We start from the raw sequence: 27,196 nt of genomic DNA on the forward strand, positions 1-27,196 counted from the left end.
CAGAACATTGCGGAGGCCTTATTGACAGTACTTGGCTCTACATATCTGTGTGAGCAGATTTTCTCTCACATGAAGAGTGTCCTCAGGTAACTGTCTGAATGCTAGACACTCGGAGACCTGTGTCTCTGAGTGGGAGACCAGAGATCACATTAACATGTGTATCTCTGTATTAACAAACATGCCATATTGGCCCAGTTTATTTTACTTATCATCGTTGTGAGGAGACCATAAATAGCATATGTATTTTCTGTTGTACAGTTCATTTGCTGTTATGGAGTTCTTGTTATGGATAAAAAGTGTCTTTTTTTGTTTGTTTCAAAATAGCTGATAACTATTCGCTGATAGCTGCCAACATCTGCGAACAAATATAATTCTATAAAGTTGTTCTATATAGTGTGTAACTGTTAAAATAGAACGTTATTAAATTTATTGCTAATGCAATCATATGGCACACTGGCTTCTGAGGAAATTTTAGATGGCACTCGTCATCAGAAAGGTTGCCTACCCCTGTTCTATATCGAAAGAAGCCAGTTAAGGTGCTTCAGGCACCTGATTAGGGTGCCTTCTGGGTGAGCTGTCCTGGGCATGTCCCACCGGGAGTAGCCCCCAGAGCAGACCCAGGAAACGCTGGAGAGATTATATCTCTCGGCTGGTCTGGGAATGCCTTGGTGTTTTCTCGGAATTGCTAGAATAGGTGGCTGGGGAGAGGGAGGTCTGGGCATCTCTGCTTAGGTGGCTGCTCACGTAACCAGGCCATGGATAACTGGAAGAAAATGGAAATTCAGGCCTCCTGGCAGCCTTATGAGACCCGAGATGTACATTTTGTGCAATCTACACGGATTTTATGAGTAGAGAGCTGTCGGCCACTATGTCCTCCAAACCAGAACAGAGACACTTGACAGTATATGTAGAGGTCGGCAGCATCCAACAACCATTGTTAAAATTATGTATTGAATACTACTTTCCCCTCCTGAGTCATCTGAGGGTTTGCCAGAACCACTTTGAGGCCAACTGAAAGTTTTGTTCCATGGCCTCACTTAATTCCTCCCACACCTGACATTTGCATAAACACTGCTAGATCCACACTCTAGTTGGCCTGTCAGTACCCGTCAGCTGCCTCTGGAGTCCCACAGGCTAACCAAACCCAATAAGACTGTCTGATGGCTCCCTTCACCTCTGGTGTCCACCATCTGGTTCTGGGATTACCAACATTATAGGCAACAACAACCTTGCAGCTGCAGTTTCTCACAACAACCTCTGCAATGGGAAGGCCATTCCTCCCAATCACACCCCTCCAGGTTACATTTCGTTGTCCATGTGGGCGTTAACGTCCCTGAACAGAACAATAGAGTCACTGGTTGGATCACTCTTCAGCACTCCACACAGTGACTCCAAAACAGCTGGGTACTCTGACTGCCACAAATGACAGTCAGGACCTAATTACTGACACAAACTTTCAATGACCTGGGAAAACGCCAATGTACAAGCACAGAACCGATATATCAACTCACATGATTCATTTTTAGATTAATTTTATCATGTGCATAATGGAATTTCAGGAAAATAGGGATTGCTAACACTAGCACAAGTCACTGGAGCAATTTGTGTTTCTTTTTTATTGTTTTTTGAATAATGCAATTGAAAAGTTGCACATAATCCCAAACAAATTCACAGGTTACATGGAATCATTGTCCTAAACTCATAAATAGGGAAGCTGTTTGATAATGTTAGCTGTAGTGATATATTCTGATTTGTTTTGGCACCAGAGGGCACTGGATGGGTGTAAGAATGACTCATGCAGAAGACTGGTGGCCCCTGTGCTTTAGGGGCAAGACATTTCCTGTTTTCCTGCACTTCAGTTATGTAATGAGTAATAATGAGGTAATACTAATGAATTAGTAATGAGTTTAGCTGTTTGCAAGCTTGTCTTCTCTTGCTACTACTGCAGTGGATTGTATTCAGTCGTGCTGGATTGTTGAACTGACAACAGTTAGTGAAGCTGGCTCCCTTGTTTGTTTTGATTCTGCCTTCATCCTGTGAGTTACTTACCTGTTGTGCAGAAAAAGCCTGGAGACTGGAGAGAGAGAGGGAGAGAGAGAGAGAGATCATGCTTTCTGTGAAAGACTCTATGAAGGTGAGAAACTGTGGAATTTCCTGTCTGTTCAGAGCCTGGACTTCACTGATAGGAAACCTTTGCCTTAGCCCTTGTGAACTTTGTTGTGTAAATCAACTTGCCAGAGTCCTGTGTTTGAGTCCTACCCGTTTTGATGGCTGTGACAGTTCACCTGTTTCTTCAGGGAAGAGATCATTATCAGGGCTAAACTGTTTCTCAACTGCCGCTGGGAAATCCTGTCTGTGTGTGTGTTTGAGAAGATGATGGAAAAAAGTGTGTAAGAGTGCAGGAGGAGGGATGTTAGTGGATTAGAGGAGACTGCTGCAGGGCCACAGTTTACTTTAGTAGCAGAAAAGGATCAGGATAATGAGGAGGACTCTGCTGCTACTGGCCTCTCTGGCCGTTGCTTCCCTGACCTCTGTGGCTGATGGAGCTCCGTTGTAAGTAGACTTGCTGTACTTTTACACATTCCCAGTGAGTTTGAATTAATTCACGAAAAATAAAGCAGTTTTGGTCAGTGTTATTATTGTGGATCCATGCAAAATGTTGGATTATATTTTCTTTTTGCGTTTATATATTATTGCATGTATAGATTCACATTCTTTAAGGGCTCATAGTTGGTATTTGAAGGTTTGTGGATGAAGAAAAAATTGGACATATTAATGAAACCTTGGTCAATCTACCTTTATTGCTAACTATATTTTATTTGTAACTTGTGTAATGAAAAGCTGCAGCCAATGTAAGATAAGTCAATGTAATCTGTATTTAAAATGATGCCAAGAAGTTTACTAAACTTTGTTCAGTTTGCACAATGGCACATTACCTCAGACAAGACAAACAAACTCCAGAGGCATGGTGAAAAGATTAACTGACCTAGTTCTGGACCTTAATCAAGATAATCAATTCATCACTCATTGTGTTTGAAGTCCAGCACAATGCTTAAAACCAGTCTGAATTTAACAGTAAAATTACAGGACAGATTTTTAGTTTAAATAGGTCAGCTCTATGCTGTCACTGCTGCTTTTTGTCAGCAAACAGTCATAAACTGGAGGGAACTGAACTTTCATTATCATAAAGAACAAAATGAAAGAGGAGAGGTGTAAAAATGGTAAAAGTGTATCTTCAAAGCCGTATTAACTAGACCTTAACTAAACCACAATGGATTAAAAAAAAAGAAAACGAAATAATACAACATTGTAATATATAACTCGCTAGTGTGGTCATTGGTGGTATTCAAAGAGTTAATTGAAAAACTGATTTCAAGATGCAACATTTAAATATAAAGTATTTTTTAAATGTGAGTTTTAGCAAAAAAGCATTAAGACAGTGCTTGTCAACCTTATGAAGGATAATTCCCATCTAAAACACAAATATGTTACAAGATGATTAAAGACAAGTAGTTTCCTTTATTTTATTTTCTTACTGTATACTAGCTATTTCCACTTCGTCAGGACCATAAAAATCACAGATTTAGTGGTTTAAAGGCTCATAGGGAAAAGGGCTGGGAAATACTTAACAAGTACTTAAAGCCTTCATACATCACACACACACACACACACACACACACACACAACCACTTAAAAGATACTACTACTTTAAACATCTTTCTCTATTACCACTGCTCTGCAGGAAAGTGATGTCTGCTCCCAACGTTTTCCGGGTGGGAGCCGCAGAAAACATCTTTGTGGAGTGTCAAGAGTGCACTGGAGGAGATATTAGAGTTGATATCAATGTGATGAACCATCCAACCAAAATCAAATTGCTTGCAAAAACAATTGTGACCCTGAGCAGAGTAAATAACTTCCAGCAGTTCGGGAAAATAAAGGTAAGAAAATACTTGCTTACTTTAAATGTGGAAAATGTACTGTGTCAAAGAGAGAGAGATCACCTGGCTTATGAGCTGCAAGGCTACTCGGGGAAGTGTTTCATCAGAGAGTAACAGGATTAACATCTAGGAAAAAGCAGTTAGAGCCAGGTGAGTCTCCTCACCACTGAATCTAAAATCCAGTTTCTGAAGTACCTGTTGGGATAAACCCCTTGGAATCGGAATATTGGACCTCCTTGACCAGCCTATGCTGGTCAGCTAGCTATATGTCTTTACTGTAGCAGCCCAAATCAGATGCTAAATTTAGCATTTGTTAGCATCAGTCAGGAGGCTAACACTAGGGTAACACTAGGGTTAGTGTAACTATGCCTCATACCCTTTTAAGTCTACAGCAGAGAGGGCTATAAAACAGTATAGAACTTATTAGAGTCCTAAAATAATTTCTTCCTGTCTATACATTAGTGATGGGATTTCCGGCTCTTTTTAGAGAACCGGCTCTTTCGGCTCGGCTCACTAAAAAGAGCCGGCTCTTTCGGCTCCGAACCGGCTCTTCAGGTTGTTTTGTTGCTTTAATTAATTTATTATTAACAATAATATAAAATTATGCACAAAAGGAATTACTAATGTAAAAACAAGTGGTTTTATTTATATATGTTTATATATAAATATTTATGGTGGCCCCTAGAGAGAAAGCACGTACAAACTCCAAAAAGCACGTACAAACTTCCAAAACAGAGCTACCTAGATCACTTAAATTACACAATTGAAAGCATATGTGTATGGTTTGTGTATTTATACACAAGCACTCATATATATTCAAATAATTAAAAAAAAAAGTTCATTTACCTGTTACTACCACACACCAAATCCGGTCGTTGGTACTTGCTGGCTTGTGTAGCCACTAGGTAACAAAAGCTCAACACTGCGCCTAGCATCCTGGAGCACTTCTGTTGTGTTTTGTACGTGTTTTGGAGTTTGTACGTGTTTTGGAGTTTGTACGTGTTTTGGAGTTTGTACGTGCTTTGTCTCTAGGGGCCACCGTAAATATACTTTTATTTATTCACTCCACATAAAATGTAATAAATAAATCATATAATACAAAAACCAACTATTCACAGTTCAACTTTTAACTATTTAAATTTTCAGCCTTTTTTTCTTTTAAACAAATTTAAAGTGAAACAACACAAAACACTGCAAACCACAACACAATTAAATATAAATTAAAATATGAAAACAAAAAAGAAGATGTACATTCTCTGTCATATGGGCCTGCATGAATAAACTTTCTGAATCCTTTATCATCCGCAACTGAAAATAGTTGTGGATGATTACTATACCTTTCTTTTTTTTTCTTCTTTTTTTTTTGCCTGTCCCATTTGGTTCTTTAGCCGTCAGAATTGTTGTCTGAAGACCAACAAGGATACCCAATGGATTTATTTTGCCAAATGGATCATCATGGCATTGCCGTATTGGTCCATTTGATCAACCTTTGTTGTTATTATTTATTTAGGCATCCCCCCCCCCCTGTCCCCTTCTGGCCACTTGTGCCTCAATTTTATTCCACAACTTAGACATCCACATTACTCACACTCCCATAACACACACACATATATTCAGGGTCTTGAGGGTGACCACGTTAACGGCGTCCAGTGGACGGTCTGTGTATTCAACCCTACCTCTGGCACCGGTGCCCACCTCTCAATTTTAAATCCATGTAGACACTGAGGGTTCTCGGGAGGGGCCGTGCTAACACCTGCTGCTCTCTGGCAGCAGCACCATGCCCTCCCTTGTTTTAAATGCACTTTAGAACAACACGCAGCAACACTACACATGAGCGGGAGGAGGGCAGTATGGGGTCTTCACACACCCCCGTTCTCTACTAGCCATCGGGGCGGGGGACTGGGAGGAGGTGTCGGCTGTCCGATTGGCCTCCCTGCTGCTGTGGAGCCTGGGGCGGTCTGCTTGCCTCCACCCCGGGGGAAAGGGTAACATCTCTTGGATCTGGGTGCCGTTTCCCCCTCTGGGGGCGAGGGTACCTGGATCTGGGGTATAGAGTATGTTTGGGGAGTGTGATTGTGTGTACATGTCCATTTATGTCTATCCTTACGTTGGGTGAGTGCTGAGTGTTTGTATATGTGTGCATGAGGGTGGGAATGCATGTTTGTGTCTGTGTGTGCCTGTTTGTCTGTGTCTATATGTCAGGTCGGGTCTTAGACTCCACCTCTCTGGGAACACCCAGGCCCTCCAAAGTGTGGAGGCCTATCTCCCCTCACCACACTCCCTGCCGGTAACTGATGCCCTCAGGGGTCGGTGCATTGGTGGTTCTTGGTGTCCGGGGCTGGGCGCTCAGGTATGCACCAGCTCACTCCCGGTGGCTACTTGGCGGGGCCTGGCGCCTGTAGCTCGGTCAGGCCTCTTCCGGGGCAAAGGGGGCCCTCGGGCCTCCGGCCTCTGGGCCTGCGGCTCGGTTCACTCTGGCACAGCTGGCTGCCGGCAGAGCCGGCGGGCACGCCAGTGCAGCCCCCTCTGGCTTCTGCTCTGTGGCTACTGGGTGACCCCTAGTCTGGGGATCTCCTCAGCCCTTCCCAGGAGGGTGGCACGGATGCCCCTCCGGTGGTACTTCTTGGGCTCTCGCACTCTGGGGCCTCTGGATGTCTGGAGCCTGGATCTCCTCCATGCCTGCTTCATGCCCTGGGGGACGGGGCTATGGCCCTCCACACCCTCTAGCAGACCGTTACATGGGGAAACCTTTTGAATACAAGCGCGCTGATCCACACAGGTGTGCACACGGGTGTTCACTGTTCGTAGACATAAACTACACCTTTCTTGGCTGCTACTTCAAAGCACATTGTGTTATGCGTGCTGCATAACAACATTCAATATTTAGTATTTACTGCTGTTTACACTTAGCTAGATTAACGTGATGGTGTTGTGTTTAGTATGTTGCTTTGTTTTTTTTGCTTGTTTTCTATTCCTTTTCTCTCAACAGGTGATCCAGGAGATTTTTTTTTCTTTGTCTTTGTAAGTGCCCTTTCTCACTGTCCCTCTTCCCTTCTGTTTTTCTTTTCCTTCCTCTCTTGCTTTTTCCCTTTCCTATCCCCCAGTCATGTCTGTCCCGTCTGTAACAACTGAAAATAAAATAAATACTATACCTTTCTAATGTGACGTTGTTGTCCCTGACTCTCTTTCTCTCTCTCTCCCTCCCGCTCTGTTCCTGTGCTACTGCGAGTGTAACTACCGCCCCTCCCCCCTCTTCCAAGCGCAAAGCACAAGGCTCGCGTGCGGCGGAAAAAAAGTGCGAGAGAGAGGGTGAAAGGAAAAAAAATCCCCACGGCTCGCGATAAGGAGCCGGCTTGCGTCGTTCACATCAAAGATCTGGCTCCAAGAGCCATTTCGTTCGCGACTGACACATCACTACTATACATCAGTAGAACAAACTTTTCCATTTATCTACATCACTGACTTTAACTCAACAATAACCTTAAACAATACATCTTGAGTTCAGTCTCTTCATCACTGAAGATGCCATTTAAGTCTTCAGACAAATGTCTCTTCATAATGGTTTCAGATCCCTGCAGGAGACTTCAATAAAGATCCCAGTGTGAAGCAGTATGTATACCTACAAGCTCAGTTCCCTGACTGTCTGCTGGAGAAAGTCGTCATGGTTTCCTTCCAGTCTGGTTACATCTTCATTCAGACTGACAAGACCCTTTATACACCCAACAGCAGAGGTAAGTCCACTGCTACCTCATGACTGAGAAACACAACACCCACCATGTCTTCATTGTAATTCTACCGTCTGAAAATATTATGAACACACACTAGATTTTTACTTAAGCATTCAATGAACATCAGGCGAAATTCAATCAGTGTTTTACTGATGATGTTATGGTAATTTAGTGTTGAATAAATTCTATCACTACATCTCACAAATTAGAAAGTGATTATGTCTTGTCGACTAGAGAAACAAAACAGTAACACACACACACACACACACGCACAGTGTGTTTGTAAAATTAACTTCTTTAATAATTATTCCTCCCAAAATGTATATGTATGTATATCACCTACATAATCAGGTAAATGTGTAACACCTTGAGCAACAAAGCCTTCCCATCAGTTTTATTCAGGGTGTTTGCACTGACACCTCAGATGGAGCCTCTAAAGAGGGATGAAGAAATCCAAACTGATACTTCCATTATCATTGAGTTTGTGGTAAGTGTTCTATTCTTTTTAAGCTTAGAATTGAAAGTAATATTATGCAATTAGCCATAACAAGGAAATCTTGAATGTTTTTTATTATTTCCAGACACCTGAAGGCACAATTTTACTACTTCGTCGAGTCTTTTTACATTCAGGTCTCTACTCTGGAAGTTTCCATCTTGATGAAACTGTTAGGTGAGTATTTTATTTTAATGAGGTTATTAAAATGTTAAGTTATATTAACAGAAATCAAAGGTAGAACCGTGCAGTTTAATTTGTTTTATGAAAACATACAAGGGTTATTTTCCTTGTAGTCTGGATTTATATGAGAATCTAAACAAACTCTATACATAATCAAAAGATATAGCAAGGCAGGGATGTGAAATACAAATATAAAAGAAAATTTTCCTAAAAAACATAGAAATCTTTGTTCTTGTAGATGTTTCTTTCTGTAAAGTAATACACATTAGATCTTTTTTGTAGATTATGGTCTGCAGTCTTATTAGTTTTTTGCCTTCTGTTTTATGAATACTTGAACTATTGATTATTAAAATGTCTGTGCATTTGTATGTCTAGTACTGGACTGTGGAAAGTGGTGGCAAAATTCCACAGCAACCCACAGCAAAAGTATTCTGCAGAATTTGAGGTTAAAGAGTATGGTGAGCATCCTGTTATCTGTACAGTACCTGCATGAAATTTCTTTACTGTTTTTAAATGTGCAATACAAATAGCAATTTGAACTTGACACAAAAAATATTTTCATCTTGCAGTTCTTTCCAGTTTTGAGGTGAAACTGACACCATTAACACAATTCTTTTACGTGAACAGCAGAGGTTTCACTGTCAGAATCAAAGCTACGTATGTAATTGTTTTGTGGATTTAAAGGCTTAAGTAGAAATTATGTGATCCTTTGTTGATACAGCTTGTGAATTCTCATTCTGAAGTGTTTATTCTGTGGTTTAAGCTATCTGTTTGGTAAAGAGATGGATGGAACAGCCTATGTGGTATTTGGGGTTAGAAAAGGACAAAGAGAGCAGAGCTTTCCAGACTCTCTTCAAAAGTGCCGGTGAGCCTATATTTATATTAAAGATGTAGCATGTAAAGTGATCCTGACATAAGAGTTTAACTACCTCCTACTATTCACAAACTGTATTATTGTGCTATAACTGTATGACATATTTTTACACACACATCTTTGTGTTGCTGAATTAGATTAGAAGTGGTGAAGGAGAGGTGGCACTGAGGAGGGAGGACATAATAAAAGTTGAGAATGACATCAACAGCCTTGTAGGGGGCGCCATATTTGTATCTGTCAGTGTGCTGACAGAAAGTGGTAAGAAAGAAAGCCTGTCTTTTTAAGCCTGTTCAGAATGTTTCATATGTCTTTTTGGGGTTTTGTTCTTGTATTAGATTTGTACCTTTGTGTTGTGAAAAACATGTAGTTGAAATACATATGTATTCTAATCAGTTTATCTGTGCATATAATTATCTTCTTGCATCTTGTAACAGGTAGTGAAATGGTGGAGGCCGAACTGAGAGGTATCCAGATTGTCACATCGCCCTATATGATTAACTTTAAAAGAACTCCAAAATATTTCAAGCCAGGAATGGCCTTTGATGTTAAGGTAAAGCACTAATTTAAATTTACATAGCTTGACATCATATCACTCTTTAAAAACATAATGTTGATGCATCATTAGTTCCTATATAGAATCCAAATCAGAATTTGTAGTATACACTTTGCGCTGTTTGCAGAAATTATTATTCTTTCACCAAGTGTTTTGATTTAATTTCTTTTTTTGATGTTAGGTTGAAGTTTTAAATCCTGATGAAACTCCAGCAGCAAACATTCCAGTAGTGATTAATCCTGGTGCAGTCAGGGGACTCACAGCTGCTAATGGCATGGCATGGCATGGCTTACAATCAATACAAGGGACAATGGAGCCGAGCTGAGAATCACTGTAAGTGTCAAAGGTTTAGAATTTAAAAAGAAAAGAAAACACAGCAATAAAAATAGTCTCACTATAATTATCATAGCATATGTATGTATGTATGTCTGTATGTACACTGTATCTTCACCTTAACAGTCTTAATGAAACTTTGCATGAATGTCGATAAATATACAAAGTCACATGGTAGTAATGTCATTTCAGTTTCAGATGGTGATTCAGTATAATCAAAGTTATCACAAAAAAGGGAAGGCTGGAAAAATCAAAATTAGGAAATTATTTAAAACTGAGTGAAGCTGTTTGATGTTGCATTTAAGTAAAAGTAAGCTTTCAATTAATACATGTTATTTACTTTTCGTTTTCACCTGTCCTCTATTATTGACATGTTTCTCCATTTCTCAGAGTGAACTTATTACACAACATTTTTTCTCCATGGAAAATACAGCCCTTATACCTTTATAATGATTTACGATGCTAATATTTGTTGAGAAACGCCTCTTCTTGTATACTGTCTATTAAAAAAGCATTTGCTCCTCTTCATGACTGGTAACTTCATGTAATTTTTAGTCAGGAAAAGGACCCAAACACAATACTTTCCTGGTTAGCAGCAGTGAATTTATTTACAGTGTTTGTTTGCTTCACGCTGTTTATTCTGTGTTCCAAACAGTGCAATTTCCTCTGTGCTAAAACTCCCAAATCCCATGCAGTACTCTCCTCCCAATCAATGGTGCAAGAATAATCCAAAACAAGTTATTTACAGCAGTGCTCACTCCCTCCAATACTCCTCCTGTGGTAACCTGAAAAAACAAGACATAGCGATTTAGTAAACGTTTTCTGGACTGAGACAGGTTTCAGTTTCCGCGAGCTGGGGTTGACTGAGTCACTCAACGATCCAGTGTTGATCGAAGTCCAGCCTCACTGTTAAATAGCAGACTGCCGACAAAGATCATTGTCAGCAGGTGAATGGTGGTGATTGCAATCAGGTGTGGCTGGCCTCAGCCCGGGAACTCCACAGGCCTGGTGTTCCCTGAGAACCAGCACATTGGGCACACACACATACAGCGAAACAGCAAACCACACACGACATAACAAAAAAAAGCAGGTCGACCGGCGAAGACTGACAACCCATGACACTACATACTGAGTAGTGCACCTGCAATTTCACTCTCATCTGAATGCATGGACACACAAAAGGGAGGAAAAAGTGAAAAAGATAAATTTAAACAGGAAGATGAAGTAACTCAGCTGTCTCTGTGGCATCAGCTGGAAGGATCTTCAGACTGTTTCACATGAAACTTGCTTTTCATTAAAGTGCGTATCAGATTTAATCGCTCATTATAACCTTAACCCTTGCTCACACATATACTGACCTCAAGTGATAAAGATTTTTTGCACCCCTTGTTACAATAACATTGGATGAAATTATTTAATTATCATTTACTTCCTCTTTTTTTCTTAGCATGGTTTATATGTGTGTGCCTTTAATTACAGGCAATGACGGATAATCCTATGGTTTCACCTGATAGACAAGCAAGAGCAGAGATGACAGCTAGACCATACAGCAGCAAGACTGGGACTTTTATCCACATAGGTGAGGAAGATCCTGAAGAAACACTGGGTAAAGCTAAAGAATAAAGATGGTAGTTATAGGTCGAAGTAAGAATGTACTGTTTGAAACATGCACCAAAAGATCTTTTCAGATTGGAGCACTAATTTATCACTAATAAAAATAATTTGCAGGTGTGGATGCACCTGAGAAGGAATTAGGAGACAACCTAAGAATCTACCTCTTTCTCAACAAGCAGCCAAATCAAAATCATGATATCACATATCTGGTAAGAGATGTATTTATTTATTTTTGCACATGTGTAGCTATTTATGTTTTGGTCCAACAGCTGGTCATCACATACATTTGTGATTAAGGTGTTAGGTATTAATGTGTAAATCTGTTTCCTCAGATCCAAAGCAGAGGTCAGCTAGTGAAATATGGCCGTTATGAGACAAGAGGCCAAGTACTGATTTCCCTGATACAACCAATCACCAAAGAAATGCTGCCATCATTCCGCATCATAGCCTACTACCACACAAGTTCAAATGAAGTGGTATCAGACTCTGTTTGGGTGGATGTAAAAGACACCTGCATGGGCACTGTAAGAGACTCAAGAGCTGTGAAAGAGTGAATGTGGACATATAATATGCACAAATGTTACTCATTTCTACAGTAGTACTTATTTTTTAACATATACAAATCTGCATGTCACACTCACTTAGCTGAAACTTGAATTCACACAACCTTCTCCAGCCTATGAGCCTCGCAGGACGTTTCGTTTAAAAGTCACAGGAAATCCGGAGGCCACAGTGGGACTGGTTGCACTTGACAAAGGTGTCTACGCCCTAAACAACAAGCACCGCCTGACACAGAAAAAGGTCATTTCTCGATTATTTATATTTATTTTATTTTGTTTTTTTTTGCTTTTTATATTTTTATAATTTTAAAAGCTACAGTAAACAGGTTGCAGATATTGGATTTCATATTGATTTATGTATTTCAAATATGACATGGAGACTCCATGGGTTATCCTTCAGCAGTAGGGAGGAAAGACCTGCGAAATTTCTCCGTCCCACATCGTGGGTGCCGCAGCCTGCCACTGAAGGAGCTGCTCAGTGCTGTCAGAGTCTCCTGCATGGGGTGAGAGATGTTGTCCAACAGGGATGACAGCTTAGCCACCATTCTCCTGTCACTCACCACCTTTACTGTGTCCAGAGGGCATCCTAGAACAGAGCTGGCCCTTCTGATCAGCCTGTTCAGTCTCTTCCTGTCCCCAGCAGAGAAGTTGCCGCCCCAGCAGACCACACCATAAAAGATGGCTGAGACCACCACAGAGTCATAGAAGGTCTTCAGGAGTGGGCCCTTCACCCCAAAAGACCTGAGCCTCCGCAGCAGGTACAGCCTGCTCTGCCCTTTCCTGTAGAGGGCGTCTGAATTATGAGTCCAGTCCAGTTTATTGTTCAGATGAACACCAAGGTACCTGTAGCTGTCCACAGTCTCAATGTCCATACCTTGGATGTTTAGTGGTTGCAGTGGAGGATGTTTGTGCCTGCGGAAGTCTACCACCAGCTCCTTGGTTTTACTAGTGTTGATCTGGAGGTAGTTCTGCTGGCACCAGTCCACAAAACCATGGGTCAGTTCTCTGTACTCCCTGTCGTCCCCATCAGTGATGAGGCCGACTATTGCAGAGTCGTCAGAAAACTTCTGCAGGAAGCACTTGGTGGAGTTGTGGGAGAAGTCTGCAGTGTAGATGGTGAAGAGGAACGGAGCCAGAACCGTTCCCTGTGGGGCCCCCGTACTGCAGACGACCCTGTCCGACACACAGCCCTGAGTTCTCACATACTGTGGTCGGTCAGTGAGGTAGTCCAGAATCCATGTAGTGAGGTGATGGTCCACTCCTGAGTTCTCCAACTTGTCCTTCAGGACTGGGGGAAGAATGATGTTGAAGGCACTGGAGAAATCAAAGAACATGATTCTCACAGTGCTCCCAGGGGTCTCCAGGTGAGAGAGGGAACGATGCATGAGGTGAATGACGGTATCATCCTCTCCAATGCAAGGCTGGTAGGCAAACTGAAGTAGGTCCAGTGATGAGCTCACAGGCGCCGAAGCTGAGCCAGGACCAGCCGCTCCAGGGTCTTCATCAGGTGGGATGTCAGAGCCACCAGCCTATAGCTGTTGAGGTCCTTGGGGCATGAAGTCTTTGGCACTGGTACAACACAAGAGGTTTTCCAGAGCTGTGGGACTCTCCCTAGCAGAGAGACGTGGTGGAGCTGCAGTCTTAAGCAGCCTTCACTAGAGAACATGGACATATTGTGGTTCTCAAAAAACAAAAAGTCTGCTTTAGCTGACCTACAGGTTTCAGAATGTCACTTTGAATTACGTTTCTTTGCACCTTTTCTTTGGAGAGAAGGATGATTCATTCATTTATTATTATCCAAAGTGGTTGTCTGCCTCTGAGCTGCAGAAGAGTTTCTCTCCCCAGTAAAAACAACAGATTGTCTCAAGGTGCTTTAATTTGCAAGGTAAAGACTCTACAATAATACAAAAACCAGAGAAAACCCCAACAATCATATGAACCCCTATGAGCTAACGCTTTGGTGACAGTTGGAAAGGACAACACCTATTTGATTTGGGATGTTTTGGATGTATCCAAGTCCTCCAAGTCCTACTGGTACAAAATATACATTTGTATTTCTAACCTGCAGCTGTGGGAGACAGTAGAGGAATCTGACACAGGCTGCACACCTGGTGGAGGAAAGGACAGTATGGGTGTCTTCTTTGATGCTGGGCTATTGTTTGAGACTAGCGCTGGTTCTGGGACTGCATACAGGCAAGGTGACAATATTTCATTCAATAGAATACCCCACTCTTTTCTTATTGTTTAATGGGGTTGCAAATGTACTTTTCCTTTATAAATAAACTTTTCTTTTGTTTCAATGCTGTACCCAATCATGATGATGGTGTTTCCTAATCATCACAAATATATCATTAGTTGAAACATGTTAAAACATTGTCGGTGAAGGTTCTTAGTCATTCAGGTCATCGTAGTCAAAGGAGCATCGAAAGAAAAGTGTCTGGACTTAACGCACACTCACATCCTGGGCCATTTGACCTCAGGAAATCACATGACAGGGTGGGGCTAGGTTTCACAATGAGCTCACCCGAAACCTTGGCTGATTGTGACCTACACCCGTTTTCACACCTCGGCTCATGTGATTGGGTAGAGGGGCCCAAGGCTTAAATCTGAGACTCTTCACCGTTTGACTCTAGAACTGAAGAAGCTTCTCAGATGAGAGGTGAAAAGTCCAGACGCTTTTCTTTCCAAGCTCCTTAGACATGTTAAAACATTTTACTCTTGAGTCTATTGCTGTTGATAAATATTTAAATATCACTTTTTTTTACTCTGTTTTGTGACAAAATTCTTGTTATGGTAGATCTCATCTGTGTTGCATTTTACAGAACTTAAATGCCACACTGTTAACAGGAGGAAACGCAATGCTGCTATAATGGATGTCAGAAGCAGCTTATGTAAGTATCCCAGCCCTACACAAATAACCACATATTAATTCATAATTTCACACACATAATTTTTTTTTTTACCTTTGCCAGACTATGGATTAGTAAAAAGACAAAGCAAAAAAAATCTTTATATAATGCTTCTGACTTCATTACAGTAATTTTTTTTATAAACATGTATTTTTTAAATATTTGTAACTTTACAGTGAATCTCAGTTCTTATACTTTCTTCCACAACCATCTCTGTTTTCAGTAAAAAATTATACAGACCCAGTAGAATCTGAGTGTTGTCTGGATGGCATGAAGGAAACCCCCCTTTCATACACCTGTGAGGCATGCAGTGACGACATTGTCAATTCTCAAGGCTGCCGTGATGCTTTCCTGCACTGCTGCAAGGCAGTGGAAACCCTTCGAGCAGAGAAGAGGGAGGAAGACTTCAAACTTGCTCACAGTAAGAGATGGAAACGAAATGGTAGGTGGTTATCTATAGTCATGCTATTTGTCATAAAATTCACAAAGTCATATCATATTTATCAGGTTTTTTTTTTTTTTCAAAATCCAGATGAGGAAGAAGATAATAGTTTCATAGACAGCAATGAAATTGTTTCTTACAACAAGTTCCCTGAAAGTTGGCTGTGGTCTGATATCAAATTGCCTCCTTGCCCTAGAAACACACCTAACTGGTGAGTCATATGTAACTCTCAAACACATGCAAATGAACTGATAAGTTAGTCTTAAGCTAACACTTTTCTGTGTTTCAGTGACACCACATCATTTGTGAAATTCTTTTACTTCAGTGATTCAATCACAACCTGGCAGTTCATCGGCATCAGTCTGTCAAGAACTAACGGTGAGGACTTGGTGGCAAAAATATGGCTTTGCTTTTTTTTTTTGCCTTCCATTCCCTTTACTTTTTTCTTTTTTTTTTGGTTTCATTATTTTCTACATATTTTCTTTAAGGAATCTGTGTGGGTGATCCATTTGAGGTCATTGTTAAGAAGGATTTCTTCATTGATCTCAGGCTGCCTTATTCTACTGTCCGTGGAGAGCAGATAGAAATTAAAGCAATCCTCCACAACTACAGCCCTGATCGAATCACTGTAAGTACAGAACCACAGTAATTACTGGACTTAAACATTGTGACGTTCATACGTGTCATCTTGTGCAGTTTATTATTTGCTTTTTCGTGTTGTCCTTAAAATCCTTTTTATTTACTGGGATCATTATATTTCCTCAAATAAGGCTGGATTTTTATATTTGGGTTATCATCAACTAAAATTGAAGAGCACAATCCGTTTTTATGTTGAGTCTATTAAATTAGTTTTCTATAAATAAGCGGTAACTGAAATGACAAAAGTGAAAGGAATGCTTAACAAATCATCAGCATTTGAGAACTTCATAGGATCAATATGTCCTTAAAATTTGAATTTGACTTGGTCTCTTTTCCATCTCTGTTGTTGTTTTTTAAAGGTACACGTCAATTTGACTGAGGAGGAGCATGTGTGCAGTTCAGCTTCCAAACGTGGTAGGTATCGCCAGGAGGTCACTGTTGGGTCCGAGACCACACGATCTGTCCTCTTTGTCATTATTCCCATGAAGGAGGGAGAATGGCGCATTGAGGTTAAAGCAGCTGTTAAGGGTTCATATCTCAATGATGGAGTCATGAAGATGCTGCGGGTGGTGGTAAGAGAACCAATGTTTGCTATTAGTCACAAAATATGTTCGCTATCAGTTCCCTATTAATAAAACCAATATATTTTTTGTAATCTGAATATGAACAGGTCTCCCAAAACTGTTAAAATAACAATTTGAAGGTTATTGTTTGTTGATGTGTGGGATGAATGGGAATGGGCTCAATCCCAGACCAAACATCAGACTGATAATTTTGTAGGTTAACCTTCTGTGTTGATTAGTGCTTTCACTACATCATTATTAGTGCCAAAAGAATATCACTGTAATGAATATAGTGATATTTTGTGAAGAAATTATGAAACGAATAAACAATAATGGTATTAGTCAAAACATTACAAATTTTTTGTGTCCATTTTGGAAAATGGAATTTATTCAAAATATGAGTACGGGGAAATGGAGAGTGTGCCAAAGTGTCAAAACTGAGGCAAAAATATAAAATACACTTTAGCTATATTTCATTTCTAAACACAATGGTTATCATCATTCCTGGTATATCATCAGAATTTTTCCCACTATGTTCATTTGGGAGAAATGGAAAGGAATTTACAAATGCAGCAGCTGGAGGCTATTTAAGACAATAGACATACAAGCATGCTAAGGCATAGTTGCATCCTCCTCTGAAGCCTTCTAAAGTTCATAAAATGGCAGGTCAAAAATACTGTGGTTTTGAAAAGGGCTTTGGCTTTATACCAATTTTGATGATGGCTGTAATAGTTATTCTGTGCATATGGGTTATAAACACCCATAACTTTGTTGGTATAATTACATTCTGCTAATGGTGTTTACTCATTTCATTGTAGCCCCTTACTCTGCAGCTTTCTGGTTCACATTGCATAATTTTATAGTGACTATCTGTTGTAGGGGTAACCTTCCATACAAAAGACATGCAAACTGGGCTTAATGGGTGTATTAAACTATTTAAAATAATAATTGTCACGGCTGTGACGGCAGACGTGTGGGGTTGTGGTAAGGACCCAAATGCAAGCACTGACATAGATGCAGAGAGTGAGCTTAATTTAGTGAGGTGAACAGGATACAGGGGGAATGGAGAATGGCATACAGAGAAACTAAAAGAAACCTAAACTGAGAAAACTAACAAAACTGACCTGAATCCTACATATGGCAGAAACACATGGAGACATGAGGCGACAACACAGACAGACCAGCAACAAGCAGGAGAAAACACAGGGCTTATATACTCACCGGGGCAATCAGGGAATGGGATATAGGAGGGCAACACAGCTGGGAGAAATCAGAGCTGATGAGACAGGGGAAATGTAAATTGAACGCACTGACATAAGACAAGGACTTTCAACAGGTAAATACAACAGGTATGCACAGACACGAACTTAACACAAGACATGGCAACAGGGAGGGAACACAAAGATGTGGGACCAAGGCAGGCACAGAGACACAGAACAAAAGGAGCTCGAAATACAAGACAGAAACAAAACCTGAGAACAGAAATTTCCCGAAAAGAATGATGTGTCTATTTTCCAGCCTGAAGGTGTACTGGTTAAACATGCACAGATCATAACTTTAGATCCTGCTAAGAAAGGACAAAGTGAGTTTATCCACTAAAAAGCTACAAAGTGAGCTTTTTGATTATTAAGTCAGTCCCTGATTTTTCACTTAATAACTGATCTCCCAACATTGACATTTTTTTCTCTTTAGATGGTGTACAGAACGAAGTTATCAGCAGTGGTATCCCTAGGAACATTTTGGTTCCAAACACACCTACTAGCACACAGATCTTTGTGACAGGTGAGAAATATTTTATATATGTTCAGTTTATGTCATTCACTAACTCTATCACCCCAAAACCTTCCACTGATATACATTATTGTTTTCGTTGGGAGCTGACTACCTTAATGGTTGTTGTGAACCTTTGCATGTTTGTTTAACTCATATTTTTAATCTATGCATGCAGGGAGAGAACAAGTATCTAAGCTGGTGGAGAATGCCATTGGCGGCAACTCAATGGGTACTCTAATCATACAACCTTCAGGCTCTGGAGAGTTAAACATGATGTCAATGACCCTGCCTGTTATTGCAACCTTGTATTTGGACAAAACCAACCAGTGGGAAACTGTGGGCTTTGAGAAACGTAAGGAAGCCCTCCAGTATATAAAAACCGGTAGGCTCTCACAGATGTACATAAATTCTTTCAATAAACACACAGAGCTCCTCAAATTTGCTTCTAATAGATAAGAGTCAGAGACACGTTGACTAGCAGTAATTAAAAGATCGTTTTATTTATTTTTTTATTGCTTCATCAAGGTTACACAAACGAGTTGGCCTATCGTAAAAATGATGGGTCTTTTGCTGCATTTACTTCTCCCCAAGTAGCACCTGGTGAGGCACCCACAAACATCCATGAATTCATACACAGTATTTTGCACATGCAGCTTGAATTTCTGATTTTGCACTGGCGATATATTTTATGGGCAAATACATGAAACTAAGCTGTATACCCTCTTCCTCTCTATAATCAAATCAAATCAAATCACTTTTATTGTCACATCACATGTGCAGGTACACTGGTACAGTACATGTGAGTGAAAATCTTGTGTGCGAGCTTCACAAGCAACAGAGTTGTGCAAAATACAATAATGTAAAACAAGCAAAATATAAAAATGGCTAATCTAAAAAGTAATAAATATATGTACAATATGTAAAAGTATATACATTACTGAATGTGTATACTAAATATGTTTTTCTACGTGTGTGTGTTTGAGTGTGTATATAGTATGTATATACATGTTTTACAAATGAAATAAAGTAAACAATAAAATAAGATATATAAAATATACAGAGGTTGGTATGTGCAAAACAGTGGTATTTATATACAGTATGGAGTGCATAATGTTGAAGTTCCAGTAGTGAGGGTGAGGTGTCTATGAAGTGTTCAGCAGTCTGATGGCCTGATGGAAAAAGCTGTCTCTCAGTCTGCTGGTACGGGACCGGATGCTGCAGAACCTCCTTCCTGATGGAAGTAGTCTGAACAGTTTATGGCTGGGGTGACTGGAGTCCTTGATGATCCTCCCCGCTTTCCTCAGGCACCGCTTCCTGTAGATGTCTTGGAGGGAGGGAAGCTCACCTCCAATTATCCGTTCAGCACACCGCACTACTCTCTGGAGAGCTTTGCGGTTGTGAGCGGTGCTGTTGCCGTACCAGGTGGTGAAGCATCCAGTGAGGATGCTCTCAATGGCACAGTGATAGAAGGTCCTGAGGATGCGGGGGCTCATGCCGAATCTTTTCAGTCTCCTGAGAAAGAAGAGGCGCTGCTGCGCCTTCTTCACTGTTTTGTTTATGTGTACTGACCACGTAAGATCCTCAGCCAGATGTACACCAAGGAAGCGGAAGCTGCTCACTCTCTCCACAGCGGCGCCGTTGATGGTGATGGGGGTGTGTACTCCTCTGCACCTCCGGAAGTCCACTATCAACTCCTTTGTCTTTGCGACGTTGAGGGTGAGATGGTTGTCTTGACACCAGTGGGTCAGGGCGCTGACCTCCTCCCTGTAGGCCGTCTCATCACCGTTGGTAATAAGACCCACCACTGTAGTGTCGTCCGCAAACTTCACAATGATGTTGGAGTTTCTAGTGGCCGTGCAGTCGTAGGTGTAGAGTGAGTACAGGAGAGGGCTCAGTACACACCCCTGTGGAGCACCAGTGTTCAGTGTGATGGGGGATGAGGTGGTGCTGCCCAGTCTGACCACTTGGCGTCTGTCAGACAGGAAGTTAAGGATCCAGCTGCCGAGGGAGCTGCTCAGTCCTAGATCCTGCAGTTTCCTGTCCAGCTTCGAGGGAACGATGGTGTTGAATGCTGAGCTGTAATCTACAAACAGCATTCTCACATACGTGTCTCTCTTCTCCAGGTGTGACAGGGCAGCATGGAGTGTCACGGCTATGGCATCATCAGTGGACCTGTTGTGGCGGTATGTGAACTGTAGAGGGTCCAGTGAGTCGGGTAGTGCAGAGCAGATGAAGTCCCTGACCAGCTTCTCGAAGCATTTGCTCACGATGGGGGTCAGGGCTACGGGTCGCCAGTCGTTCAATGAGGAGATGGTGGAGGATTTGGGTACAGGGACGATGGTGGCCATTTTGAAGCAGGCTGGGACTACAGACAGAGAGAGGGAAAGGTTGAAGATGTGTGTAAACACTCCAGCCAGCTGAGCCGCGCATGACTTGAGGACGCGGCCGGGAATCCCTTCCGGACCAGTAGCTTTGCGTGCGTTCACCCTCCTGAAGCACTTCCGCACATCCTCCTCAGACACAGTGTGCGCACTGACGTCATCCGCGGTGCGCACACTGTCCGGTCTCGTGGTGTTCGCTGTGTCGAATCTAGCGTAGAAAACGTTTAGATCCTCACACAGAGAGGCCGTGGTCTGCGGTGTGCTGGTTTTCCCTCTAAAGTCTGTGATCGTGTTTAGTCCCTGCCACATACTCCGAGGGTTGTCAAAATGTTGCTCCACCTTGTCCCTGTACTCACGTTTGGCTGCTTTGATCGTCTTCCGGAGTTGGTAATGTGCGTGTTTGTAGTCCAATGTGTTCGCGGAGGCAAAAGCGGTGCTCCGTGCCGCCAGTGCTGTGCGAACATCTCCGTTAATCCAGGGTCTTTGATTTGGGAAGGATTTAACTGTTCTGGATGGGACGACATCTTCCACGCATTTTCTGATAAATCCGCAGACTGAGTCTGTGTACTCATCAATGTCTTTAGCAGCCACGTGAAACATTTCCCAGTCCGCGTGATCAAAACAGTCCCGCAGCGTAGACTCCGATTGGTCCGACCAACGGTGCACCGCCCTCAGGGTTGGAGCTTCCTGTTTCAGCTTCTGCCTGTAGGCGGGCAGGAGCAGGATGGAGCGGTGATCTGATTGGCCGAATGGGGCGCGGGGGAGGGCTTTGTATGCATCCCGGAAAGAGGTGTAGCAGTGGTCAAGAAGCCGGTCTCCACGAGTGCTGAAATGGATGTGTTGGTGTAGTTTTTGTGAGACTTTCTTCAGGTTACCCTTATTAAAGTCCCCGGTCGTGATAAACGCCGCTTTATAAGTTTATAAGATTTCTTGTTTGTGTGATAAATATAATATATTTTTGGACTCCAATAACACAGCAGTTAAAAAAATTGTGAACTGTTACAAGATATTTAGTTATTTGATTTGTTTTATGAGAATCCCAGTCCTGCTAATGTGTCACTCTGTCCACCTCAAAAAACATTTGTTTTGTGTTCAGTATCCTTTATAAATTCATGTCACCACACAGAAGCACTTAGGGCTTTTTCAGATTTTTCCTAACAGATTGAACTGATGAGATAAAATTCAATATAAATTTAGTGGCGAGGCATGAATATTTTTCGCCTCCAGATTGGGTTGGACCCGGATGAGCTTATCTCTGTTTTATAATCCTTTTCCCATTTGTGTGTGTTTGTGCATATTAATCCCAACAGGTTAATGATATAAACCAGAATGTCACAGTGACTGCTAGAGGAACAGGAGAAGCAACAGTGACAGTAAGTCATGTGTTATTATTAATACTATATTTAATTCAGTATAATTCTGTGTAATATGCTGCAATATTTATATATATCAGAGCTATTTGTATTTACTAGAGTTATTTTGTCATATTTTGTAAATTTGAAATATTTTATTATTTAGTTTAGCTTAGTTTAGTTTACTTTAGTTTAGTTAGTAAGTGTTTTTGCTCTCTCAGCACTGACCAAGTGTGTTTGCTCTTTGAACTCTGTCTGCATTCTACATAGGGATAGCAATCGAGAAACTATTCTCTACAAGAACCGGTTCCTAGTAGTCGAATTCCTTGGTATTGTTAGTCCAGTTGCCTATTGATCCTGCTTATCGATTCTCGCACTTGTGCTACAATCAGCTGATTTCAGTTGTCTGAGGAGGAAGACAGTAGGGCAGTTTACAGCGTGGGTATCAACATAATTTTTTTGGCACAAAAGGATGAGAGTGCAATGGTAAAGTGCAAACTGTATCCAGGAAAGAAACAGCTGCATTATGCTGTGACCACAACTTCCACACTTTGCTTGCACCTGCATGCCCCTAACACTAAGTTACATTTACGTGAAAAAGAAAAGATCTCTGAATCGAGGAGGGGGGCTAAGGGTACATCTTTCACCATCTTACAATGCTGTGATTGCAGCTATTCCGCAACTCTCTGTGAATGGCACTAATGGTCATTGATCAATGGTCATGACAGTTTGCATATTATTGGTCATGAAACTGACGTCTGGGCCAATTGTTAGTCAACGGTGCTAGTTTAAGTCATTATGCAAATGCACTGTTTATAAGTTTGGGAAACCTCCAGTCAGCTGAGATTGAAGAAGTCACTTGGATAAGTGACTAAATGTTTCTCCCATTGAAAATGCTAAGTACAGATGAACAGAATCAACTGTCTGGGTGCTGCAACATAATTTAATAAAGTTTAATAAAGTAATATGACTGTGATTTTAATATTATTTTTAGGTTCCTATATCAAGGCTTTTAAAAGAGCAGTTTTACCAAACCATTCGTTTATCACACAATATAAAATTACACTTTTTTTCTATGCAACAGTTGGTATCAAGGTATTACTCTAAGCCCAAAGAACACAAGAGTGACTGTCAGGATTTTACCCTCTCAGTAGAACTCATCCCAGGTAATTTGATGTCCTTCATTGCTTTGTTTTTATTTATCTTTTTTTTTCATTAAGCCTGTTTGCATCAGTTTCATTTATTTGTTTATGTACTCGTTTTTTTTCTTTTGCTTTTTTGTTCCAGAGGAAACAAATACAAATGACACATACAGACTCAGAATAGATGTTATGTAAGTACCATATACACTACACTCCTGCCAGTGTAAAAATAGTACTGACTTAATGTAGTTTTTTTCGTTTTGTTTTGTCTTTTGGTTAAATTTTTTTTAATAAGTGTTCTTCTCTAAAGGTATAAGAACAGGGATCGTGACGCAAGCATGTCAATCTTGGATATTGGCTTACCATTTGGCTTTGCTGTTGAAACAAGAGACTTGGATTTAGTAAGAAGTGATACCCATATTAAGCAGAGCTATGCAGTTAAGAAAAACAATACCTCTTACTGTTTAAAAACTTGACTTTATGTGTGTCTCTAGTTGTCTAGAGGACATGGCCGCACCATATCAAAATATGAGATCTATAAAGCCCTGTCAGAAAGAGGCTCAGTCATCATTTACTTGGACAAGGTTGGTGACTCACACCGATTTTTCTTCTTATCCCCTTTTTCCCTTTTTGATTCTGTTTTTCTTACTTTTTTTCTTCTTTGTATTTCACTTCACAGGTTTCTCACACACAACCAGAGGAAATTGCTTTTAGGATCAAACAGGAAATGCGGGTGGGCGTCTTACAACCCACCCGCACCCAACGTGAGTCTCAGAAAAATGCTGCCTTTGTTAGAGTTAAGATTTTCTTGGTTGTTCACAGTCGATCTGAGTTGATAACAAGGCATACCCTATGCAAATGAATTTGATTGATTTAATCTGCATTTTTATGTCTACTCTAGTTGGCACAAAGTAATTTTCAAATATCTTTTGTTTTCCATTGTAGAAACACGTTGTGTAAAATATTACAATGCACAGATGGGAGCTGGAAAACTACAGCACTTTTCTTACACATGTCTTAGAGGTAAACACACACACACACACACACAGACATATATATGAATTTATTTTTGGCTAACGTTATCCTTTAAGCTTGGGTCCTCTACCAGAGGCCTGGGAGCTTGAGTGTCCTGCTTTGCAGACTGCTCTCTTCTGGACAGAGATGTCAAATCTTGTTCCTAGGATCTGCTATAGCCGCTTCCCCAGCTTGGGGGTCACTGCACCAAGTCCTCTGATTACGACTGGGACCACTGTTGCCTTCACCCTTCACATCTTCTTGAGTTCTTGTTTTTCTCAGCCCTTGGTACTTCTCTAGCTCATGTTCCTTGTTCCTGATGTTGCCATCACTCGGTATAGCTAACATCTGTCACTACGGCCCTCTTCCTCTGCTTGTCCACCACTACTATGACTGGTTGGCTAGCCATCACCAGTTTGTCCGTCTGTATCTGGAAGTCCCACGGGATTCCACTGTGATGGTTACTGGATCCTGTTCTGAGGGGCTGCTTTTGTCTGATGTTAGATCTGGTAGCCACTGAGTATTGTTGTTTGGGTTAGTCCTTTTTTCATATGTTCTTTCAGGCTGTTCTCATATTATTCCCCTTCACTGAGAGTACACACAGGGTAATAAACTACAATTTTCTGTTGGCTGTTTATCTTGTAGTAAACCATCTCAACAATAATTGTTGCCGTGGTATAAATCAGCCGGTTTGTTTCAGTGATAATCACAGTAGAGATTGTCCTCAATGCTAAATTCACAACTTCTAGTAGATTTGGATGGAAGATGGAGCAGCTACAAAGTTCTCTCTTCATGTCAGAGTTTGTTGATCAGGTGGTTTGATGAAGGACCCTACATCATGTTTCCTAGCTTTTTCCCAGTCAAGGTTTAAATGGCGATTACAGGAACAGCACTGCTGTTTTGGTAAAGGCTCATGTGAAAACATTATTTTTCATGATTAACTATGTTCTCTGTGGCTTTAGGTGTATGGACAAATCTACATTTCTAAAATCTAAATGACACATATTTTTGCAAACAAATTGCTTTAAATTTCGATATACACTAAATCATCAAAAGTTTACGTGAGAGACAGCACTCACCTGTCAGAGCTTAAAGTAAATTATTAATGATATATTTATTACATTGAGTTTTTGACATAGCTGCATCCACAGATCAAAACATGTACTCAACAGCTTTATATTTTTAACCTGTCCCGATTTTGTACTTCCAGAGAACTGCAGTATGCAAAAGGAAAACATCACCAATGATCAACGCCAAGCTAAGATTTGTGAGAGTACAGAGGCCCACAAAGTAGACTTTGGTAACCCCCCCCCCGCAAACAAACAGAAAAACAAATATATATGGCTGCATTAAGGTTTATTTAACAGGATATAGTAAAACAGAAAGCTGAAATCTAAACCTTGTCTGTCCATAGCATACAAAGTGCACGTGGCAGAGTTTATAGAAGAGGTATCCACAGACAGTCACAAAGTCCAAGTACTGGACACCATCAAAGAAGGCAAGTACTCGCCTTTCTTTAAATTTCAAATTTGTTTCTATGGCAAAGGGTGGAAGTGACATTTTTTTAATTTTGTAATTTACATTTTTTTCATTGCTCTTTCTTTGATAGCTGCCAAATTTTGGTGATTTAAAGAATAAATCAGGCATTTTAGAAAACTACTACTTGCATTTATGCTGCTAGCAAATGGCAGTTAGCACAATTTGCTAGCAGTGGAGCTAGTGTTGCCAAATTTTGATATGATATAATGATTATTCAACCAGGAATATTTAAGAAATCAGCAGTGCTGTCTTTAACTGCAACTTGAGCAACACATTTAATCGCTCATAAATCACTGCTCTCAACTGTCATATCTTCATTACAGGTAATCTTGATGCTAATCCATTGAATAAACATTGCATATTTCTCAGTTATCAGCACTGCAGAGAAGCTTTAGGTCTGGAAAAAGACAAAACCTACCTTATCATGGGCTCAGATAAAGATATTTACCGAGATGACAAGATGACGTAAGTATATTGTTTGCATGACTGGGCATATGAATGGTGGATGTTTGAACATATGTCTTTTCAGAGTTCTGTGTGTACTGTGTATATGTGTCACAGTTGTTCATTCCAAATTTGCGGATAGTTGGTCACATAAAGGCTAACTATTTCTTTTTCAATTCTTCAGGTTTAAGTACAGGATTGATGAGAGAACCTGGGTTGAATACTGGCCTACAGCAGATGAGTGTCAGACTGATAAATACTGGGATCGCTGCTTGGGCTTGGAGTTGATGGTCAATCAATATTCAGTCTTTGGATGCATTGCATAGTAAAACTAAAGAAAATAAAACATTTTCAAATTATGAAAATATGTTTCATTACATTTTTCTGCAAAACTGAGAGTGATATTACAAAACGTTTACATCATTACTCTGTGATAATTGAAATTTATGCTAATGACTGTGTGTGTCTTTTGTTGACATGGTTACTGTAGTAACTGTGTAGTTACTGTACTAATCAATTTTATTAAAGCATGACAAGCACAACAAGAAATAATGGGAAATTTGACATTTGTGTTAAGTTATAATGAATAAGGGCATTTAGTATAACTGCAGCAAAAAAAACATTTTGCATTTATTTTAAAAAAAGAAAAAAACTATACTGTCATGGTGTGCTGTGTGCAGGCAGGAGAAGAGGACCCAAACGCTGGACTCACAGTGAACTAA

The 27,196-nt window shown here is 40.7% G+C and overlaps 1 pseudogene; it reads left to right on the forward strand.

Moving 5' to 3' along the window:
• Positions 1-2,479: 2,479 nt before the first annotated feature.
• On the forward strand, positions 2,480-27,196 carry LOC134629773 (complement C3-like; annotated as a pseudogene).

This window comes from Pelmatolapia mariae, linkage group LG6 (assembly GCF_036321145.2).
Source record: "Pelmatolapia mariae isolate MD_Pm_ZW linkage group LG6, Pm_UMD_F_2, whole genome shotgun sequence".
Classification (NCBI taxonomy): domain Eukaryota; kingdom Metazoa; phylum Chordata; class Actinopteri; order Cichliformes; family Cichlidae; genus Pelmatolapia; species Pelmatolapia mariae.